This window comes from Artemia sp. Qi Xiang Cuo, chromosome 7, assembly GCF_049724085.1.
Source record: "Artemia sp. Qi Xiang Cuo chromosome 7, ASM4972408v1, whole genome shotgun sequence".
NCBI classification, from domain to species: Eukaryota; Metazoa; Arthropoda; class Branchiopoda; order Anostraca; family Artemiidae; genus Artemia; species Artemia sp. Qi Xiang Cuo.
Genome location: NC_142800.1, coordinates 20,486,141 through 20,509,136, shown reverse-complemented (window position 1 = coordinate 20,509,136; position 22,996 = coordinate 20,486,141). Strand labels below are relative to the sequence as shown.

The following is a 22,996-nucleotide window of genomic DNA, read 5'->3' as shown; positions in this document are numbered from 1 at the left end:
TTTTTGCTATGATTGCTTATCTAATTTCTGTTCGTTTTGGGTTTCATTTATTCTTTAATAGTAATTTCTGGTCGTTTTGAGTTTGAATTTTAAAATGTATTTGTATATGCTGAGCATAAGTTTAAAACGGTCTTTACTTTTCTTTTAAAAACTTATTTTTAGGAAAGTTTTTTTAATTAATTTTTGTTAGTTTTTGATTTCAAAAAATTTCAAGTTTTTGAAAATTCCTTATTTCAAAATCAAAAAAAAAAAAAATCAAATATTCATCAAAGTATCAGAACTGATATCAAAGTAACAATATCAAAGTGAAAAAAGGGGTTTTTGTCAACCTCGGAGTTTTTATTATCTGATGTTTGAACCATTTTTAAAAAAATCGTTATCTCAAAATTTTTATCGGATGGGTTTGGGGAAAAAGGGCGTGGGGGACTAGATTAAGCTTTGGTCTCTTTTGACTCTTTAAAAGTGAACTAGAGCTTTCTATTTTCAATCAAATGAGCCCTCTCTGAAGTTTATACAAGTATCCATTATATAAGAACCACATATATCCCCAGAGTATAACTTACAACGCCTATCCCTGGGCCCTTGGGGGTTGTGTCGACCCTGGAGTTTTAATATCCGATGGTTGAACTATTTTTAGCCAAATGGTCACCTGAAATTTTTATTATATGGGTTTATTCATACGATACGCCCAAAGTCGTGGAGGGCGGGAGGGGCTATTTTCCCTATGATCTTTTTTTACACTGAGAAAATGAACTACAACTTTTAATTTTCATTCAAATGAACCCTCTCTGAAGTTTATACGAGCACACCTTCTATAAGAGCCATATTTGCCCCCGGAACAATACTTACAACGCCTTCCCCGGCCCTAGGGGGGGGTTGTGTGGACACATGAGTTTCTTATCTGTTCTTTGAACTATTTTTAACGAAATGATCTTACGTAAAGGTGTTTTTGTTATATTATCTTTCAACTATTTATAACAAAATGGCTACCTCAAATTTTTTATCAGATGTATTTGGGGAAAAAGGGCTTGGGGGGCCAGTTGCCCTCCGATCACTTTTGACTCTTAAAAAGGGCACAAAAAGGGTACTCTTTTGACTCTTAAAAAGGTTACTCTCAATTTCCAATCGAAAGAGCCCCCTTTGAAGTTTATATGACGACCCCTTCTTAATTAAGCGTCTCAGGGAAAAAAATGGAATGTGGGGGGGAGGCTATCTACCCTTCGATCACTTTTAACTCTTAAAAAGTGAATTACAACTTTCAATTTCCGATCAAATGGGCCCTCTAGGAATTTTATACGAGCATCCCTTCCATAGCAACCATATATGCCCCCAGGGCATAACTTACAACACCTAACCCCGGGGCCTTGAAGGCTGCGTCGACACCGGAGTTTTTTGTTATCAGAACTTTGAACTATTTTTAACAAAATGCCTATCTCAAAATTTTCATCTGATGGATGTAGGGCGTAGAGCATGGGGGGTGGCCTAGTTGCCTTCCGATCTCTTTTGACTCTTAAAAAGTGAACATAACTTTCAATTTCAAATCAAATGAACCCTCTCCAAAGTTTATGTGACCATCCCTTCTATAAGAACTATATATGCCCCTAGAGCATTAATCAAAACTCCTGCCTCCGGGCCCTGGCAGGTTCCGTCGACAAAGGAATTTTTCTTATCTGACCTTTGAACTATTTTTAATGAAATGGCTATTTTAAACATTTTATGAGATGTGTTTGGGGAAAAACTGGTATGTGGGGGGGGGCTAGTTGCCCTCGGATATCTTTTGACTCTTAAAAATTGAACCAAAACTTTCAATTTCCAATCAAATGAGCCCTCTCTAAAGTTTATACGAGCATCCCTTTCATAAGAACCATATACGCCCCAAGGACAACACTTACAACCTCTATCCCCCGTGCTCTGGGGTGTGTTTTTGTTATCTAATTTTTGAACAACTTCCAAAACACTGGCAATCTCAAAATTTGTAGGGGGCGAGTTTTGGGAAAAAAGAGCGTAGGGGGGCTAGTTTAACTCTCTTGACTCTTAAAAAGTGAACTAGAACTTTAAATTTTAAATCAAATGAGCCCTCTATGAAGTTTATAAGAGCATTCCTTTCATAAGAACCATATATGCCCTTAGGGCATAACTAAGAACGCCTTCCCCCGTGCCCTGGGCGGTTCTATTGATATTGGATTTTTCTTATCCGACCTTTGAACTATTTTTAACAAGATGTCTATCTCAAATTTTCATCAGATGGGTAGGGGGCTAGTTGCCCTAGGATCTCTTTGGACCATTAAAATTTTAGGTCAAACATTCAATACCCAGTCAAATAAGCCCTCTCGGAAGTATGTACGAGCATCTGTTTCATATGATCCATATATGCCCCAGATCATAAGTTAAAACGTCTGCTTCAAGACCTTGGGGGCATGTGACGACATCTGAGTTTTTGTTATCTGACTTTTGAAAAATTTGAACTGAATGCCTATCTCAAAATTTTATTGGATGCATTTGGGGAAAAATAGGCATGGGGGGCTAGTTGCCCTCCAATCTCTTTTGACTCGAAAATCCTTAACTAGAACTTTCAATTTCCAATCAAATGAGCCATCTCTGAAGTTTTTACGAGCCTCCCTTCAATAAGAACCATATATTCCCCTAGGGCATAACTTACAACACCTGCCCTTGGGTCCTGGGGTGCTGTTTTGACCCTTAAGTTTTCGTTATATCGTCTTTCAACCATCATAGGCAGCGCACTAGCGTTGCCTTAGTAAAGAACAATATGGGCATAACGTGTTGTTTTTTTGTTTTTTCTCCATACCCGAGCACTTCATATGGAAGGAAACTTCGAAAAGGGCTCATTCAATTGGAAATTGGAGTGGCTAGTGCCCTTTTTAATAGTCGAAAGTGATTGGAGGGAATAATCCCCCCCCCCACCCGTCAGTCCCCCAAACACATCCAATCAAAATTTTGAGATAGCCATTTTGTTCAGCGTAGTTGATTTCCAGATAGAAAATATCTTTTTGAGGAGGACACTCCCCCAAAACCCTCAGGGCATGGGTTTTAAGTTATGCCCTGAGGGCATAAAAGAGTAGAGATGCCTCATGAGGTCCGACCGGGAGTCCATATATGGGCATAGAACCACGTGGTTTATGGTTTTTGTCAGTGAGAATGAAAAAACTGGATCTTTCTCACTTTTATGGATGTTTTTATGGTTTTTGTCAGTGAGAATTTGAAAAAACAGGAACTATCTCACAATTATGGATGTTTTTATGGATTTTGTCAGTGAGAATTTGAAAAAACAGGAACTTTGTCACATTTATGTCTGTTTCTTATGGTCTTTTTCAGTGAAAATTTGAAAAAACAGGAATTTTCTCAAATTTATTTATGTTTTTATGGTTTTTGTCAGTGAGAATTTGAAAAACAGGAATTTTGTCACTTTCATGAATTATTGAGTCATTAGGGAGAACACGTGGTTAATGGGGTCAATGTTGTTGTTGTTGTTTTGGGCACGCGATAGAGTCATTAGGGAGAACACGTGGTAAATGGGGTCAATGTTGTTGTTGTTGTTTTGAGCACGCGATAGAGTCATTAGGGAGAACACGTGGTTAATGGGGTCAATATTATTGTTGTTGTTTTGGGCACACGATAGAGACATTAGGGAGAACACATGGTTAATGGGATCAATGATGTTGTTGTTGTTTTGGGCACGCTCTCAGCGAATGCCAAGGTCAATGTTGTTGTTGTTTCCGAGGCAAAGTTAATGACACTTCCTTCCTGTTGTTGTTCGAGGCAGATGTTATGATCCAGAAATAGTATTTGTTGCTGTTGTTTGAGCCAAATGTTATGAGTTTCCGGGAAACAGTTAATTAATGTCTGACAGATGACGTAAAGTTAATTAATGTCTTTGGATTTCGAACAGAAATGTTTCCAAGGCAAAGTTTAGATCACACATAACAGATGATGTCACGATTGATTGAATTGTCTCCGGCGCGAAGTTTATTAATGTCTGGAGTTCTTCCAGAAGAATCGTTTCCGAGGCAAAGTTTAGATCTTAGCGCGCGAAAAGGTTTCTTTGTAATTTCAAATGTGAAAGCACAGGGATGCTAAACAAAAGGAACATGCTGAAATTCCGTTTAGGGATTATTTGGGCGAAACCGTTTTAGCCATTTTAGGGAATTATTTCGGCGAAACAGTTAGAGACATTTTAAAATATGATTTTTGAAGAGATTTTAGAAGAGGATTTGAGGGTCAAACTCCGTGGTCGTTATAATGCACAAGTTCCATTTGAACAGTGTTGTGAGGTCCTCTACCACAACCCCAAAGGGTTCCAATCCCCCTACCTCAACCCGAAGGAAGCCCCCGGTCCTCAAGGGCCCCCAAGCTCCCAAAGAGCCCCCAGACCCAAAAGACTCCCCGGGCTCCCAAAGGCCCTTCCCCAGTCCCCAAAGGTCCATCGGGCTCCCAAAGGACCAATCGGCGCTCAAGGGCCCCCCAGACCCCAAAAGGCCCTACCCGAGCCCCAAAGGCCCTCCCCAATCCTAAAGGGTCCCCCAAGCTCCCAAAGGGCCCCGGATCCCCAAACGCCCTCCCTGGGCCCCAAAGGTCCTCCCCCGGTCCCCAAAGGTCCCCCTGGGCTCCCAAAAGACCACCCAATCCCAAAGGGCCCCCGGACCCCCAAAGACTCCTGAGCCCCACATTATAATACTTTTTTATGGCTTTATTATATCTTTTCTGAACAAGTTCCATTCATAATGTCATTCCTAAACCCATTTTCCAACCTCAAAGAGTCCCCTCCCCAATTCGTAAATACTTTCTTGAATTTTTTAACATGGTATTTTTTTAACTTTTTTACGTATCTTAAAATGACATGAAATATGCTTACGGCTCTACCAATCATACTCTGTGCTTGTTCATGGACACGACGAGGCTTTCCCACTGGTACTCTATGGCAGGTTATCGACACTACCTAGTTTATTGCATGCATTAAATCAGTATTTTTTACGCAATGGAAGGATAAACACACAATTCATATCTGTAAACAAGTGAAAATGAGTTATTCGACGAAAGTATGTGCACATGAAAAAATTATCGTCATGTTGAATGCAGACAAGGAGAAATACCTAAACTATGAAACGAGTGCAAGCGGTAACACTATTGGAAATGTATGCATGCGTTGTCATGACAGTGAGAAGTTAGATTTCTTTGGAGTACCCAAGAATTTCAATCGTGTAAACGGTGGATATGCAAGAGTAACATTACCAGAGAAATTAGTGCTCAAAGAGAATGCAAACTTAAAAATAATTGTCGATGATCGGGGACAAGTCTTTGCTAGAGTTTCTGGTAACACATTACCTGTTGATAAATCCTATCGTCATCTTTCCGGTATTAGCATTTTAAAGAGAACAAGAAGGAGAAGACAAGCATACTCCTGCAATAATGTCATTAATCATATCTTGTCAATATGCCAAAACTGCCATCTATGTAAAAATAATGTGACAGTAGACAGTGAAATCACAGCAGAATAAAAAGGACATTAGCAGACAATATCATCAATGAATATAAAGATGAATTGACGGAAAGTGAAGCGCAAGTGTACTAATAATGTGTAATAATGTATTTAACGTATTTTTATATTAATATTTTACATCTCATTATTTCATTAAAAATATTTTATGCTTTATTTTGTTAAGTGTTCATTATTTTAGGGCATGCTAGAACGTCAAACGTTCAGAATATCTATTAAAAAGGTCAGAGATGAAAGAAAAAGAATTTTTAGAGATAAAGATACTACTAGCAGGCTCAATGTTTCATAGAAGATAGAAAATTTCAAGATTTTTTCTGAATTTTACAAAAGAACACAATTCAATTCTAATTTCACCAGAGAAAATAAAAAGCTTCCACGTCAGTTTTAAGTGCACCAAGACATGAAAAATTTAAAGTTCACTTCTAATTTTTCCGTAGAAGATAGGAAAAGTTATGCTATGATTGTGATTATTTTCCATGGAGATAAAAAGTTTCACTTTAATTCTAAAATTTTTTTTTAAATTCAATTCTGACCTTTCTCAAAGAGTCAAATTTAAAGTTCTGTTCCAAATATTTTCCCGGAAGACGAAAAGTTCAACTTCGATTCTGAAATTTCTCAATGAAAATGAAATAAATTATTGATCATTTCTATTTTCCCAAATAATATAAAAATTTTTCACTTCAGTTCAGATTTTTCTCAAACAGACGAAAAAATTTAAAATACTGTTCCAAATCTTTAATAGAATATAGAAAAGTTCAAGATCTCTTCCTAATTTTACCAAAGAACACAATTCAATTCTAATTTCACCAGAGAAAATAAATAGCTTCCATGTCAGTTTTAAGTTCACCAAGACATAAAAAATTTAAAGTTCACTTCTAAATTTTTCTGTAGAAGATAGGAAAAGTTATCCTATGATTATGATTATTTTCCATGGAGATAAAAAGTTTCACTTTAATTCTAAATTATCTTCAATTCAGTTCCGACCTTAGGTTAGGCTAGGTTAGCCTACGTACGCGCGCGGACGTAGGCTAACCTAGCCTAACCTAACTTAACCTAACCTAACTTAATCTAACCTAACCTAATCATACACCTAACTTTTTGCCTGTCTCTCACCTAACCTAAGCTAACCTAAGTGAAGCGTACGTGGGCTAACCTAACCTAACTTAACCTAGCCTAATCTAACCTAACTTAATCTAGCCTAACCTAACCTAACCATACTCGCCGGAAAAGGTTAGGTTAACTTATCATGAGTGCTCATGACAGGTTAACCTAACCTAACTTAAACATGTAGAAATGTTTCTATTTATTTATTAATATTTATTTATACCTAACCTAACCTATTGTTTTGGAGGTTAGATGAACAAGTTTGAACGATTGTCTTTAATAATAGAACGAGTCCCTCATTTTCTAATTTAAAAATTTGAGGGGTAAATCCGTAAGACAAAGGAGCTAAAATTTAATTTAAAATTAGAATAGAACTTTAAATTTTTCATCTCTTTGAGAAAAAACCTGAACTGAAATGGAACCTTTTTATTTTCTTGGAAAAATTAGTAGAAAACTTTGAATGTTTTGTGTCTTTGAGAAATTAAGAACTGAAGTGGGAGCTTTTTCATTTTCATTGGTAAAATTCAGAATTGAGCTAACTTTTTTCACTTCTTTAAGAAAATTCAGAAGAGAACTTGAACTTTTCTTCACTTCATTGTGAAAATTTTAATTTGAACTAGAACTTTTTTTCTTCCGGGAAAATATTCACTTGTATGGTATTTATCTTCTGTGAAAATATTCACAAGTATGGTATTAATTTTTCTATCTCTCACCGAAAAATTTAGAATTGAACTTTAAATTTCTTTATGTCTTTGTGAAATAAAGAACTGTTAATAATCTTCAGTTAATAATCTTCTATGAAAAATTTGGAACAGTATTTTAAATTTTTTCATCTGTTTGAGAAAAATCTGAACTGAAGTGGAAATTTTTATATTATTTTGTGAGAATAGAAATGATCAATAACTTATTTCATTTTTATTGAGAAAATTCAGAATCGAAGTTGAACTTTTCTTCTTCCGGGAAAATATTTGGAACAGAACTTTAAATTTGACTCTTTGAGAAAGGTCGGAATTGAATTTAAGGAAATTTAGAATTAAAGTGAAACTGAATTTTATTAACTGAAAGTAAGGAGCGATATTAAAACTTAAACGAACAGAGATTATTCTATTTATGAAAGGGGCTGTCCCCTCGTCATCCCCTTGCTCCTTACGCAAAAGTTTGACTGTGTCTCACAGCTTTTCTTTTTAAAACAATTTCTATTGTTGACAGAGAATAATTCAGTATATTAGTCAGAAAGTAATGTAAAATACCACTTTATATGTTGGCAAGTATTTTATTTTTGTTAGATCTTCTTTAATTCAATTTTTTATTTGATTCTCTTATATGCCAGAAAACAAAGGAAAATATCTTTCTTGTCAAGCAAGAGACTGAGAATAAAAAATTTCGACTACAGAAGTGTATGTAACCATTCAGAATTGCTTCACTGTTCCAGATTTCAGAACATGGAGTCGAAATCTGTCAATGAAGACTGAATCCTATCAATTTTGAGTTTTTGTACTCTGAAAAGTGAAATTCATACTATCTGATAGCATTGTCTTTGAATTTTTTTTTTTTTGCACTCATCATTACAAGATCTAATTTACCCTGAATTTTGAACTCCACCCAAAAAATATATAGTGAAAATCACAGGTGAAAATGTACCGATGACGTATTTTCGCTTCCCTTTGTGCCCCATCTAAAGTCAGGCATCTGGCATCACTGTCCCCAATATTTCTTCATTTTAATCGAATAATTAACTCAACACACGGGAGCAGTGTGGCCAGATTGGCTTATTTTACGCCAAACTGGCTTATTTTGTTGGCGACTGGCGTGAAAATTTTTGGGACTGGCTTGTGGCTTAAAACTTGGCTATTTTTATTTTGAGCTGGCTTATTTCTTGGCGTGATTTACTTTTTCGGGAAGAATTTATATTTTTTGGCAATTCATTCGATTTTCGAACGAACGAATGCTCACGAAACGTCAAAATCACGTTTTAACTCTATGGTCAAAATACGAATCTAACCGCGGTACTGCGGTGAAGTTTGCATATCCTCAGAGACATGTGACTTCGTAACAACAGCATAAAAAGCATTAGCCACTAAGTCATGGGGTTGAACTGCAGCTTAAGGTACAGTATATAAGCTATTACTTATTAGTATAGAATAACGCCAGGAATCAAACTCATAACTGACATGTCTGTCACATCTACAGATCCTGTTTAACTGTTTAGTTCATAAGAGTCGTCCAGGAGTCGTCATGCTGTCGTCATGTACACTCTAGCTATTTTCTGTGGTTTTTATCTCTGTACAAACAGATTGGGTACACGGCCTAGCCGACTGGGTACACACCCCGATGCATTGGGTACTGCCCCCAATATATTGGGTACCCCCTCACCCGTTTTCACTTTTTGTCTAGGCCTATTCTGAGAAAATACATTTATTTATATTTGAGGTTTTCTTTGCATCACGTCAGTTTAAATATGCTCAAAGGAAGAAGCAAACTGGTCATTGGTTGTCTCAGAATATATGCAAAAGTGAAAATCATTATGGGTCCTATGGGGAATTGTTTTATGTACTACCATCTACATAATGTAATACTTCACCACTGCAGTCGTAAACCATAGGATCTGTACATAAGAATTTGAGTGATACACCCCACAATCAGTACTACATTAAACATGGCATAGGTCCTACTACGCTATATATGGAGTAGGTCCTGCTATGCTATATATGGAGTAGTACATTTGGTTAGATGTAGGTATCAAATTCTGAGGTACAGATCCTGTGGTATACTACTACAGTGGTGAAGGAGTACATTATATGTTGATGGTTGTACATAAAACAATTAATCCCTAACTGGTATGGGGGGTACCCAATGCATTGAGGTGTGTACCTCAGTTTAAAAAACTTTTTTATTTTATTTAAAGGCTGCGAAAGTGGGGGGTTTGGGAGGCGGCAGCCCCCCAACTGTATCTCCTAATCCCTGTACGTTTTAAGGTTCGAACTTTTGACTCAGCCTCTTTAACTCTTTAGAAAACGTAGTTTTTTTCAAATAATAGCAATAAGGCCCAATGTCCAGTGTGTGTTTCGTTGGGAAGTCTTAACCCCATCTTGAGTTCTGTGTGTATTTTAGAGAGGCCCTCAAATACGTCATTCAACCAAGAATATCTACCATTGCGTCTCAACAGAATTTGATAACGATTAATAGCCAGTGGCCCGTTATTTTGCGTATGGGGGACCCAATCGGACCAGTCATTGAAATCAACCAAGGAAGAACACTTGTGCTTCTTTAAAGAGGCATACCACAACAGTGTTAATCGATCTTTGGTCCCAGAGAGGTGGGGAGGGCTGCGTTTTGTAGGTCATGTCCTAACCAAGGAAAATGCAACATTTCATCCACCTGTTACTTTTCATTCATGGGTAAAATCCGGACGGAAGTTTCCCCCCCTTCCAACCACATTCTCTTTCAGAGTCACGTTATAAAACATTGCCAAAATAATCGGTTATGAAACATAGCTGAAATCATCACGCATAATTTATGCTAATTTTCTCGGAGTCACGTCGACAAACTTGGCTTCGTGGAAAGCGGAGCTGGTCTTGGCTGCTCATGTAGCCTGTCACTCGTCGGTGAGAACAATCGACCATCTTTCTACTATCATCAAAGACTTATTTCCTGGGCTTATTGGTGAATCGGCGAGGCTAAAAAAAAACTAAATGTTCCGCTCTCATTAAGAATGTGCTTGGACCTGAAACCCTGAAGGAGATAGTGGCTGACATTGGAGATGGTAAGTACTCTCTAATACTGGATGAGTCAACTGATGTCTCTACAATGAAGTTCATGTGTATTTGCATTCGATATTACAGCCCGAAGTTGAAAAAGATAGTGTGTTCTGCGTTAGGAATGGTTGAAGTACCATCAACTACAGCTATTATACTCCACGCAGAACTCACAAAATTTCTTGCAGAGTGCAAAGTACCTCTCAAAAACCTGATTGGTATTGGTACTGATGGGGCAAATAACATGTGTGGCGCAAATCACTCTCTATTTACATTGCTGAAAGCAGATGGGTTACCCCACCTTCAGCTTTTCAAATGTGTTTGCCACTTTCTGCACTTGTGCGCCTCCGAGGCGATGGAAGAGTTGCCGAGCAACCTAGAATTTATGCTCTCGGAAACGTACAAGTGGTTTAGCGTAAGCCCGTTGCGAAGGGAAGCGTACAGCCAGATATATAGGCTGATAAATCATGGAAATTCGCCTCTTAAAATTGTGGCCCCTTCAAGTTCACGCTGGTTGTCGCGATACACCGCAGTGTGTATAGTTGGTGAGCACTACCTCGAACTGACAACACATTTCCGCATTGCCAAGGAAAAAGAGCGGTGCTATACTGCAAGAACTTTACACGAAATGTACAGTGATAAGCGCAACCGTCTATACATTGTCTTTCTGAAACCGCTATTGGCTGACTTTCAGAGGTTGAACATACTATTTCAACATTTGAATGCAGACCAATTTCGTCTGTTTCAAGAGCTGAAAGATTTGGTCATGTGCATCCTGCGCAGGATCCTTCGACCGTCTGCAGTTAACGTCAACCTTGAGTTTCTAATTTACTACCTTCCTGTCGACCAGGTAGACTTTGGGCATTTGTTTCTTTCTGAACTCAGCGAAGCTGATCTTCCAAGCGAGATGAAAGAGGAAATAAAGCTTCACTGTCACGGCTTTCTCAAGACGGCTGCGAGGTCAGTTCTGAAACGTTTACCTCTTGCCATTGATTCCCTTCTGAAATTGAGAATTCTCTCTCCGACAATATGTTTATCTCAGACTAGACCCAGATTCGCCGACCTACCTCTTAGTGTTATTCCAGTGACAGAATTTGGAGACATGGAAAACCAGTGGAGACGCCTGTTTGAGGTTGACTGGAATGAACATTGTGGCGGACAACTTCCAAAAGACTCCTCTGAGTTCTGGGTCCACGTGCTTCAGTTTCGCGACCCTATTAGAGAGCCAGTCTTTCAGGATTTGGCAAAGTGGGCATTGTCGTTGCTGAGTTTGCCTATCAACAACGCAGTCGTTGAGAGAGCGTTTTCTATGATGAACTGTGTAAAGTCAAAGCTTCGGAATAGAATGCTTTTTTCCAATCCTAAACGCAATTTTGATTTTTCGACTGTGGATGTCTGTCAGTGGCCACTGCTGTTCGTCATTCTTACCATCGGCCAAAATGACTTCGTTCAACAGTTCCATATATTCGAAAAATGGAGCCGAAAATGCGTCCGACAGTGGACGATGTAGCAGAGCTGATGGGCCTGACGCTGACAGGGAAGAAGATGAACTCAGTGACATCTTAGAGGCATTTGGTCAATCTTAAAGGGTTATGAAAGACGGATATTCTTAATCACCGAAAATTCCACCCTGGAGCATTTTTTTCCAAACTGTCACTATTTTTAAGTTTTTCCGTCATAAAGTGCCTTAAAAGGTACGCACTCACTCAACGACTGGCAGCGAGAGTTCGGACAGCTATCTTGCGCTAAAGGTCAATATAATTATGATAAGTTGTAAACTTCTGAAATCGATGAGTGAGTTGGCTCTCGCAGCACAGCAACAAAATTCAATTCTTAGTTTGTCTTACGTAAAACTATCGAAATTTATAACGCCTGTCATTCCCAATCTGGCCCACGATACTTCCCATCCATGTTTAAAGTGGTGGAATGTTCGGACTTCGCTAAAATGTGGCTCATCAAACAGGAAACTGGAGATCGATCCCAGCAAGAACAAATGATGACTAAGAACCCTCGTCTCCCTGTCTCGATACTACAACCATGCGGAGTCGAAAAAAATACGGCTGATACCTGGCGAATTTGAGCGGAGGCGGAGCTGGCGCGGAACACTACAATTCGTGATCTGACCAACTAGCTCTTCGCATTGCAGTCCCGGAGAAGATAAATTTAGGGAGAACAAGTGATAGTTTTTGATTACACTTATTATGCCCTCCTAGAGGTCTGCTTTGGTGCGGGCTTCGTAAATACACGGCGACGAAGAGGGACAGTTGATGGATGTTTACTCAGTGCTCAGCCGGTTCTCAAATCGGCTCCAACTTCACTCAGATTTTACGGGTTATCCAATAGTCAGTGCATAGACCAAAGACTGAGGTTCTACTCAGTCTTATTTGTTCTTGGTCCCAGGGACGTATTGTGGTTCGTGATAGCCAATTATGACCCTGGAAAGAACTTGTGATAAAGACAAAAGTACGATTGTGTTCCTTGTGTACCTTTCGTAGCCCTTTAAGGGCGTTTTAGCATCGCATTTAGCATTGGGAAAATGATATTATTCCAAAGCTTTGACTTTACACAAAGTGATTTCCATAATTTTATGAATCTATATATGATAATATCCAATGATCTGATTTTTGTTTGTGTATCTATGTGATAATAAACCAATGAAATAATGATTTTTTTTTTGTTTTTGTCTGTGGGTTACGGTCGTTATTTAGTAATGCATAATTATTTACAACCAAAAAAAAATGGCTGGGACACAAATTTAAGAATTTTTTATGGCAATAAAACTATTAGGCCAAAAAGAACCTCTGACTGAATCGAAATGTTGACATTAAAACGCATTGGGTCACAGAGTATCATTATAGTAATCGGAAGTCCGACTCAGTGAAATTATGGGATACAGAAATTGCAGCACACACACGGACAGTGCTCGAACTAACACAGGAGAAATCGAGCCGGTGGGCGTCCTCGTCAATAATTTTCCCCGAACTGTTGGACAGGAAAGTAAGCACGGTCGAGCATTTTCTGAACATAGCGCGCGGGAATTTCGGTAAAGTCTCTAGGGTTCCACATGGGGTAGCGGTTTATCGCAATTCTACTAAATGCAGCCTCAAAATAAATTCTACACTGGAACTGAACTTCCGCAAACCAGGGAACGAATTGAAAGGTGGATAATGCCAGTAGGATCAAAGCACCTGAATAGTGGTGAGTATTTCTATAAAACGGACGTAAAAACTTGGACACCATTAAAAGTAAAGTTAGATTTTGGGCAAAAAATTGTCTGGCTTATTTTTGGCTTGTTTTTCAAAGGCTGCGGCTTACTTTTTTGTTCACGATCTGGCCACACTGCACAGGAGCTGGGTGGGGTGGGGAAACTGCATTTATCACTATTAATCTTTTATGGTAGGTATTATATATTTGACTTATATTAGAAGTTTGTCACAAAATTCTCCTTGACAGATCCAGTTTCAATATCTGTTTGAATGGATTTCTGGGACTTCAGTACATCAGTAGCCTTTAATAATCATTTTTGTTGCGAATTAATTTTACCCCCACCCCTGTATATACCTATTCAGGTTTTATTTGCACATTAGGGGGGGGGGGGTTAAGCTAACCTCACTTTTATACTAGAATTAAAATTTATCTTCATCCCCATAATGTGCAAATGTAGGTTAAATAGGCTCTTTGTTACCAAAGAGGAATTGAGAAGAATTGTGTATATCAATGAACAGCTAAGAATCTAAGCTATGTATCAACAAAGTTATTACTAAAATTATTCTAGATTAAATGCTTGAAATTATTAGTCTAGCGACTTACTTCCAATAACCTCTTTTTGGAAATACCAATTATTCTTTGATGTATATATCCTTTCAGTGTTTTAGGTTTTTTACATCAGAATTCTGGTAAATTCTTTTAAATATAGTTTCCCTTTGAAAGTTCATCAGTGTCAGCTTCCCTCCCCCCGTTACATTCTCCTTTTAGAACCCCCCCCCCCCCTGCAGAAAATTTTTCCCACAGAAAAATCACCCCTATAACTTGCTATAACTTGTATCATTTGCAGCTTTCATAATTGTTTCATTGTTCAAGGGCAGGGAGTAGTTAAACAAAGATAACAATGAATTGGGTCATGAATATATTGGAAAGATGGGTCAACTTAGTATGTGCTTTTTGTGCATTTGAAATAGTTGCCTCCTAACAGATGTAAATATCCAAGTGTTGGGCCCACATGGTTGACCCAACAATTTGGCTTGTTTTAGACCCAGGTGGCATAAATTTCACTTTGGCTGAAACCGTAATGCTTCCAGTACTGATGTTGGTCAATATCTATGAAATCATATTATTGAGTTAGGGTAAGACACCCAGTAGTCGGACACTTTAATCACTTTGAAAACTTTTTGACATTTAAACTACTCTAATTACTGTATTATACCACCTAGAAACTTAATTTTTGTATCAAAAAATCTCTTAAGAATTTCTGAACAAGTAGGTTACTAATTCAAATAGTTTCACTTGTACAGCACCTCCTATTTTTGAATTTACTAACAAGTGACAATTCTGCCTAAACTCGGACATACAAACAGGTCATTGTAAATTGGTCATTAAAATAGTATAAAAGATTCTGTCCAAGAATAGGCAGGTGGCCGACTACTGGGTGTCTTACCCTAGGACAAAAGTGAATACACCATTCAATGCCTCTTTTTATGCTGATTACGAATATAATAAGCATTTCTGATGGAAATGAGTTTCAGCCCCCCCCCTATATAGGCCAATTCAGGGTTGGGTTAGGTATAGCCTATATAGGGGGGGGGGGACTGAAATTCATTTCCGATAGAAATGCTTATTATATTCATAATCAGCATAAAAAAAGGTCAATATATACCAAATCATTATTGAGTTTCAAATAAAGTGAGTACACCATTCAATGCCTTTTTTTATGCTGATTACGAATATAATAAGCATTTCTATCAGAAATGAATTTGAGCCCCCCCTATATAGGCTATACCTAACCTGACCCTGAATTAGGACATATAGGGGGGGGGGGCTGAAAATAATATCCGATAGAAATGCTTATTATATTTGTAATCAGCATAAAAAAAGGCATCAAATGGTGTATTCACTTTAGTCCTAACTCAATAATATGATTTGGAATATATTGACCTAAAAAAAGGCATCGAATGGTGTATTCACTTTATTCCTAACTCAATAATATGATTTCATAGGTATTGACCCTGATGTTTGTTCAAGAGCACTTAAATGAAAGATTACATTTACCTTGTACTAGGATTTTTTATTTTTTTTTTATAACATTTCCAGTTACCTTCTGTAATTTTTTAGTGGCCCTATACCTAGAGAGAATTATTTTCTGACTTAAAACTGTCCAAATACTTTACCCCCCAGGAAAATCCCCCCCCCCCACATGGAAAAGAAAGCTAGAATTTTACAAAATTTTATGTTTGGGGGAAGGAGGATTTCAAGAACATCTTCTCATAGCATAATTTGCTCTATAAAGTTGATTCTGATGTTTGTAGCGCTCTGTCTTAGTGTCTTAGGAATATTCAAAAAAGCTTTTAAAGTAAAATTTTGAGTTTGGGGGGGAAGGGTATATCAAAAACTTCTTCCCATAGCATAATTTGTCCTCTGAAATCAATTCTGATATTTGTAGTGCTCTAGCTATTAATGCTTTAGAAATATTTAAAAAGCTTCTTAAGTAGAATTTTTGAGTTTGGTGGAGGGAGGATTTCAAAAACATCTTCCCATGACTTGTCTTCTATAGTCAATTCTGATGTTTTTAGTGCTCTATCAATTAGTGCTTTAGAAATATTTAAAAACTTCAAGATTAGAATTTTCCAAACATCTTCCCATGACATAATGTTTCCTTTAAAGTCTATTCTGATGTTTGTAGCGCTCTTATTTCTTAGTGGTTTATAAATATTTAAAAAAGCTTTTAAAGTAGAATTTTTGAAGTATTTGAGTTTGGGGGGAAGGGGGATTTCAAAAACATCCTACCATGACATAAATTGTCCTCTAAAGTTGATTCTGATGTTGGTAGCGCTCTATGTCCTAGTGCTTCAGAAATATTTAAAAAGGCCTCTAAAGAAGAATTTTGGAAAATTTTGAGTTTGGGGCAAAGGGGGATTTCAAAAACATCTTTCCATGACATAAATTGGCCTCTAAAGTCGATTCAGATGTTATAGCGCTCTATTAGTGCTTTTGTTGGGAATTTTTTGTTATTCATATTATTGACTCATGAATAACAGAAACATACCACTTCATGCCTTTTGTAAGATTCCTCTTTCCATATGTAATAATCATTTTTGTTGGAAATGAATTTTACCCCCCCCCCTACATATACCAATTCAGGGTATATATTTGCACATTAGGGGGTGAGGGAAAGTTTAAACTTACCTCTCATTTACAAAAGAAATAAAATTTACCCCCATCCCCCTAATGTGCAAATATATACCCTGAATTGGTATATAGGGGTGGGGGTAAAATTCATTCCCAACAAAAATGATTATATATTTGGAAAGAGCATAAAAAATGCATTGAGTGGCATGTTTACTTTATTTACAAGTCAAATATGTGAATAACAAAAAATTTAACCAATATTTCTGACAAATCAGAATAGTTGCTTTCTGAACTTGATGAGGTCATATTTATTCACAATATACATTTTCACTAATATATAGCAGCAGCAGGATTTCAGACCTTTCTTGACACTAGATGTCACTTAGGTCCTCACAGTTGAAAAAGGTAAGGAAGGGCAGAACTGTCACTATAATTTTACACTCCACTAATATTCAAGATGCACCAAACTTAAATAATAAACTAAACTATATCTTCTTATCTGCTCCTATGTCTTGTAAAAACTGCACTACAATTCGACAAATTTGCATATTATGTTTTTTTTTTCAATACCTCCCAAAAGTAGTTCTAAATTGGGGCATGTAGAATTCTGTGCAAATAAATTTGCTAAATATTGTCTCTGATGTTGATAATTATCACAATCTAGTAGAACATATGTAATTGTCTCTTCATTGTTGCAATGTTCATCTTCAAAGAATCTTGCACTATAGGATTGAACCCCTGCATGTGGAGATCTTAAACAAAAGATGATAACTCCTTCTTTTCTTGTTAGTTTCTCATATATTTTTAGTCTGTGGCATCTTGTGGTTTTGCAAGTGACAAAGTAATTACCTGACAAGGTTCTGTTTTCTTCAAAAGATAACTTATCTCCTTATCACTGTTTCAATCACCTTAACTTCCTTAGGGGAGTCACACTCGCTAAAGGGCCCTGTCATTTTGGTGGCCTGCTTTGCAGCTTTGTCTGCTCTTTCATTACCATCAATCCCAAAATGAGCTGGCACCCATTGTAGAATAACTTTACGGTTTTTACATATGGATGTAAATGCAGAATAAGAGGCAGTTACTTCCCCAATTGACATTCTGTCTCTAATTACACTGTTGATGGTATCTATGGAGGCTTTAGAATCTGAAAATATAGCAATATTAGAATAGCTCTGCTGAATGGTTCCTATATATTGATTATTTTAAAAAAACTACGTTTTCTAAAGAGTTAAAGAGGCTGAGTTACAAGGTCGAACCTTAAAACGTACAGGGATTAGGAGGCACAGTTGGGGGGCTGCCGCCCCCAAACCCCGCTTTCGCAGCCTTTAAATAAAAAAAAAAGTTTTTTAAACTGAAAGTAAGGAGCGACATTAAATCTTAAAACGAACAGAAATTATTCCGTATATGAAAGGGGCAGTGCCCTCCTCAACGCCTCGCTCTTTACGCTAAAGTTTGACTTTCTCACAACTCTTTTTTTTAAACAATAAAAACTTTAGCGTAAAGAGCGAGGCGTTGAGGAGGGCACAGCCCCTTTCATATACGGAATAATTTCTGTTCGTTTTAAGATTTAATATCGCTCCTTACTTTCAGTTTAAAAAACTTTTTTTTTTTTATTTAAAGGCTGCGAAAGCGGGGGGTTTGGGGCGGCAGCCCCCCAACTGTGCCTCCTAATCCCTGTACGTTTTAAGGTTCGACCTTAACTCAGCCTCTTTAACTCTTTAGAAAACGTAGTTTTTTTAAATAGTTTCTGCACGTTTTTGTACAGTTTATCACTTATTATTGCTTGACTAACTGTTTGCTGATCGTGTCAGGAGTTATTTAAAAAAGAAACTGAGTTTCTTTTTTAAACTGTAAATTCAGTATATAAAACATTTCCTCTGACGGTGAATCGAACCGGGTTTTCCGCCTGACAGTCAGGAGTCTTGACCGCTGGACTAAAGACACACAATTATAAGTGTTTTTTTGTAAAGGGAATCTATTTTTTAAAGCAAGCAAATCCCAATAAAACTTGATATTTGGTTTTTGGAAAACAGGGAAGGAGTGATCAGATTGAGCTGAAATTTCGAGGATAAGCTCCCAGGCCCCAGGAAAAGTTATCCTCTAAATTTCAGCCCGATCAGACAACATTAAAGGTGGGTTGTGGTGGGAAAAATTAACATGGGCTATTATAGGAAAACGAGGTTTTTCGTAAATGTAAATTCAGGGGATAATTTTTTCGGTCTGAAAATATCAAAAGGCACTAAAAGGTCAAATTCTGCATCAAATGAGTCCTCAGTCACCTGGATCCGTGGCCAACTGTGGCCAATAGACGTGGATAAAATAAAAAAAGAGAAATGAATTTTAAGTGGCTATATTTGGTTTTTTGAAAACAAGAAAGAAGTGATTAGATTGAGCTGAAATTGCGAAAACAAGCTTTTAGGCTCGAGTAAAGCTTAAACTTGTAATTTCAGCCCAATCGGACAACGTCAAAGGGGGGCTGTGGTGGGAGGGTCGAAACTTCCGGCCCAGTTTACCCCATGAAGATAAAGTCGGAGGAGGATGAAATTTTGCACGTTTCTTAGTTTGAGCTTGGGCTACAAAATGCGATCACCGCCGTCTCTCTGCGGCCTCTAGGACCTGAAATCACTTAACATTGTGGTGGGTTGCCTCTTTATAGAGGCACAAGTGTGCCTCCTTGATAAAGTCGGAGGGGGGTGAAATTTTGCACGTTTCTTGGTTTGAGCTTGGGCTACAAAATGCGAATACCGCTGTTTCTCTGCAACCGCTATGACCGGAAGTTGCTTGCGGGCTCTTATGGGAAAACGAGCCTGCGTTTTCGCGGGCTAGCCCGCTCATAGCGGGTTCTTATAGGAAAACGAGGTTTTTCGTAAATGTAAATTCGGGGAATAATTTTTTCGGTCTGAAAATATCAAAAGGCCCTCACAGGTTGAATTCTGCTTCGAATGAGTCCTCATTCACTCAGATCGGTTGCCAACTGTGGCCTGTAGGCGTGGATAAGAAAAAAAAAGAAATGATGAATTTTAAGTGGCTATATTTGGTTTTTTGAAAACAGGGAAGGAGTGATTGGATTGAGCTGAAATTACGAGGATGAGTTTCCGGACCCTAGGCAAGCTTAACCTCCAAATTTCAGCCCATTCGGACAGAATTAAAGGGGGGCTGTGGTGGGAGGGTCGAAACTTCCGGCCCAGTTTACCCCATGAAGATAAAGTCAGAGGAGGATGAAATTTTGCAAGTTTCTTAGTTTGAGCTTGGGCTACAAAATACGATTACCACTGTCTCTCTGCGACCGCTAGGACCGGAAATCGCTTGCGGGCTCTTATAGGAAAACGAGCCCACGTTTTCCCGGGCTAGCCCGCTTATAGCGGGTTCTTCTAGGAAAACGAGGTGTTTCGTAAATGTAAATTCGGGGGATAATTTTTTCGGTCTGAAAATATCAAAAGGCCCTAACAGGTTGAATTTTGCTTCGAATGAGTCCTCATTCACTCGGATCAGTTGCCAACTGTGGCCTGTAGGCGTGGATAAGAAAAAAAAGAAATGATGAATTTTAAGTGGCTATATTTGTTTTTTTGAAAACAGGGAAAGAGTAATCGGATTGAGCTTAATTTTTGAGAATACTCTCCAGGACCCGAGGAAAACTTACCTTCTAAATTTCAGCTCAATCGAACAACGTTAAAGGGGGGCTGTTGTGGGAAGGTCGAAACTTCCGGCCCAGTTTACCCCATGAAGATAAAGTCAGAGGAGGATGAAATTTTTCAAGTTTCTTAGTTTGAGCTTGGGCTACAAAATGCGATTACCGCTGTCTCTCTGCGACCGCTAGGACCGGAAATCGCTTGCGGGCTTTTATAGGAAAACGAGCCCGCGTTTTCGCGGGCTAGCCCGCTTATAGCGGGTTCTTATAGGAAAACGAGGTTTTTCGTAAATGTAAATTCGGGGAATAATTTTTTCGGTCTGAAAATATCAAAAGGCCCTAACAGGTTGAATTTTGCTTCGAATGAGTCCTCATTCACTCGGATCAGTTGCCAACTGTGGCCTGTAGGCGTGGATAAGAAAAAAAAAAAGAAATGATGAATTTTAAGTGGCTATATTTGGTTTTTTGAAAACAGGGAAGGAGTGATCGGATTGAGCTGAAATTTCGAGGATAAGCTCCCAGGCTCTAGGAAAGCTTAACCTCTAAATTTCAGCCCAATCGGACAACGTTAAAGGGGGCTGTGGTGGGAGGGTCGAAAATTCCGGCCCAGTTTACCCCATGAAGATAAAGTCAGAGGAGGATTAAATTTTGCAAGTTTCTTAGTTTGAGCTTGGGCTACAAAATGCGATTACCGCCGTCTCTCTGCGACCTCTAGGACCTGAAATCGCTTAACATTGTGGTGGGTCGCCTCTTTATAGAGGCACAAGTGTGCCTCCTTGAAAAGCCTTTTTATAGCAATAATTTCTGCTTGGAATACTGACTGTTGGCTATGTAAAGGCACCTGGTTTTACTATTCTTGATTTTACTGGGTGTGTTTTGTCAGCAGTCCACAGTTTCTTGATATATTTCAATACTGCTATACCTCTTCTTGTTTCCAAGTCCTTGAGGTCACTCTCTGATAACAGGAATGGTATTGGTGTTGTATCCAGAGGAAATCCTCAGAGCTGAATTCTGTATTGTATCCAGTCTTTTAAGGGTTGATTGTGAAGCTGATTGGTATATTGCTGCAGCATATTCAAGCTTTGGTGTAATGTATTTTTGAAAATCTATCTGGAATTTGGCTCTACTGCCCTAAGTGATCCTTGTTAGTGATTTCATAACATTTAGTCTTCTGATACATGCTGATTTAGTGTAATCTATGTGGGGATTCCAATTTAGATTCCTATCAATAATACAGCCTAGAAACTTCATTTGATTAGCATATTCGATTTTCCTGCCACCTAAAGTCATGCTGGAGCAATGATACAAAGTTTTTCTGGTTATAATCATCCCTTTTGTTTTATGCAAGAAGTTGATGTCAACACTGGCAACCCAATTCTCTAATTGTTGCAATACAGCCTTTATGGTTTTTTTTTTTTACTTAACTGATGTTTCTTCCTGTGACCCAGAAAACTTAATCATCTGCAAATATGCTTGCTCTGATATTCCATCATCAATTGGTATACCATAAACTCCAATATTATAGAAATCACGTTCCAATGCTGATCCCTGTGGTACTCCCCTTTTTACTTTCAAGGTGTCAGTAGAGGTGGTGTTGCCTACTCTAATACAGATTTCACGGTCTTCAAGTTAACTTCACAAATTTAAAGTCTTCTGTACATACCACTTTCAATAATACCATTCAAAATTTTTCGATTCATCAAGGAATCAAAGGCACTGTCAACATTTAAGAACATGGCAATCATAATGAGTTGATTCTGAATCACGTATGTGGAATTGCGTTGAAAACATAGTCAACGTTGATAGCGGTCAAAAGCAAACAAAACATCCATATAATAACGAGACACTGCGTTTTTAGGTGGTTTAGCCCCCCTTCCTAATTTTGTTTTTGCATTTAAAAGAAAGTGGCAGAAAGCCAAAAAATATATCCATAGAATAATCCAGACTGACAGCTATTAGATAATTGCAAACATTGAACCAAAAAATTAACATAGAACACGTACAAAACAATTAAAAAAATGTCTAGTTGTTTTATTTTTAGGCTTGAAACACGTGATCTTTTCATAGTAAGTAATGATTTACTATGGAATAAATAACGATTACTAAATACTGATAGTGATAATTATGTGACTAATGGTACACAATAAAAAAAGTAAATAATAATAACCAATTATATACAGTTATTGGTACTTGCATGATCTATGCCCTACCTATTATTTTTCTAATTTTGTTCTTCTGACGCTCATACCTAATGCAATAAATGTATGTCAAAAATATTCAGCGCGAACTGGGCTCATTTTACTTTAAAAAAAAAAAAAATAACAAATCTGTAAATTCTAGTCTTTATTTACAACATACATTGCCAGATTCAGGAACACGTCAATGAAGACAGATGGAATTTTCCCAAATCTTTTATTATCGTTAATGTCAAAAACTAGATATGGGAACGTGGGCTTATTAAAAAAAAAACACAGGTAAGCGTGGAAAAAGCAAAATGAACTAAAAGACTGGCTGAAACTTATTGATAATGACGCTAATTCAACATACTGCCCAGTAAGAGAGCCGGATGTTTTGTTAGTTACTTTTAGCTTAGTGTGAGACAAGACAAAGTGAAGTTACATAATAGATGGAAAATATATAATTTGGGCAATATTT

The 22,996-nt window shown here is 37.7% G+C and overlaps 1 protein-coding gene and 1 pseudogene across 1 annotated transcript in view; one reads left to right on the top strand and one right to left on the bottom strand.

Moving 5' to 3' along the window:
• LOC148950041 (cilia- and flagella-associated protein 157-like) overlaps positions 1-22,996 on the bottom strand; it is an 83,031-nt gene that overhangs the window by 17,342 nt on the left and 42,693 nt on the right. The window lies entirely within an intron of this gene.
• LOC148950043 (uncharacterized) lies at positions 10,181-11,957 on the top strand (annotated as a pseudogene).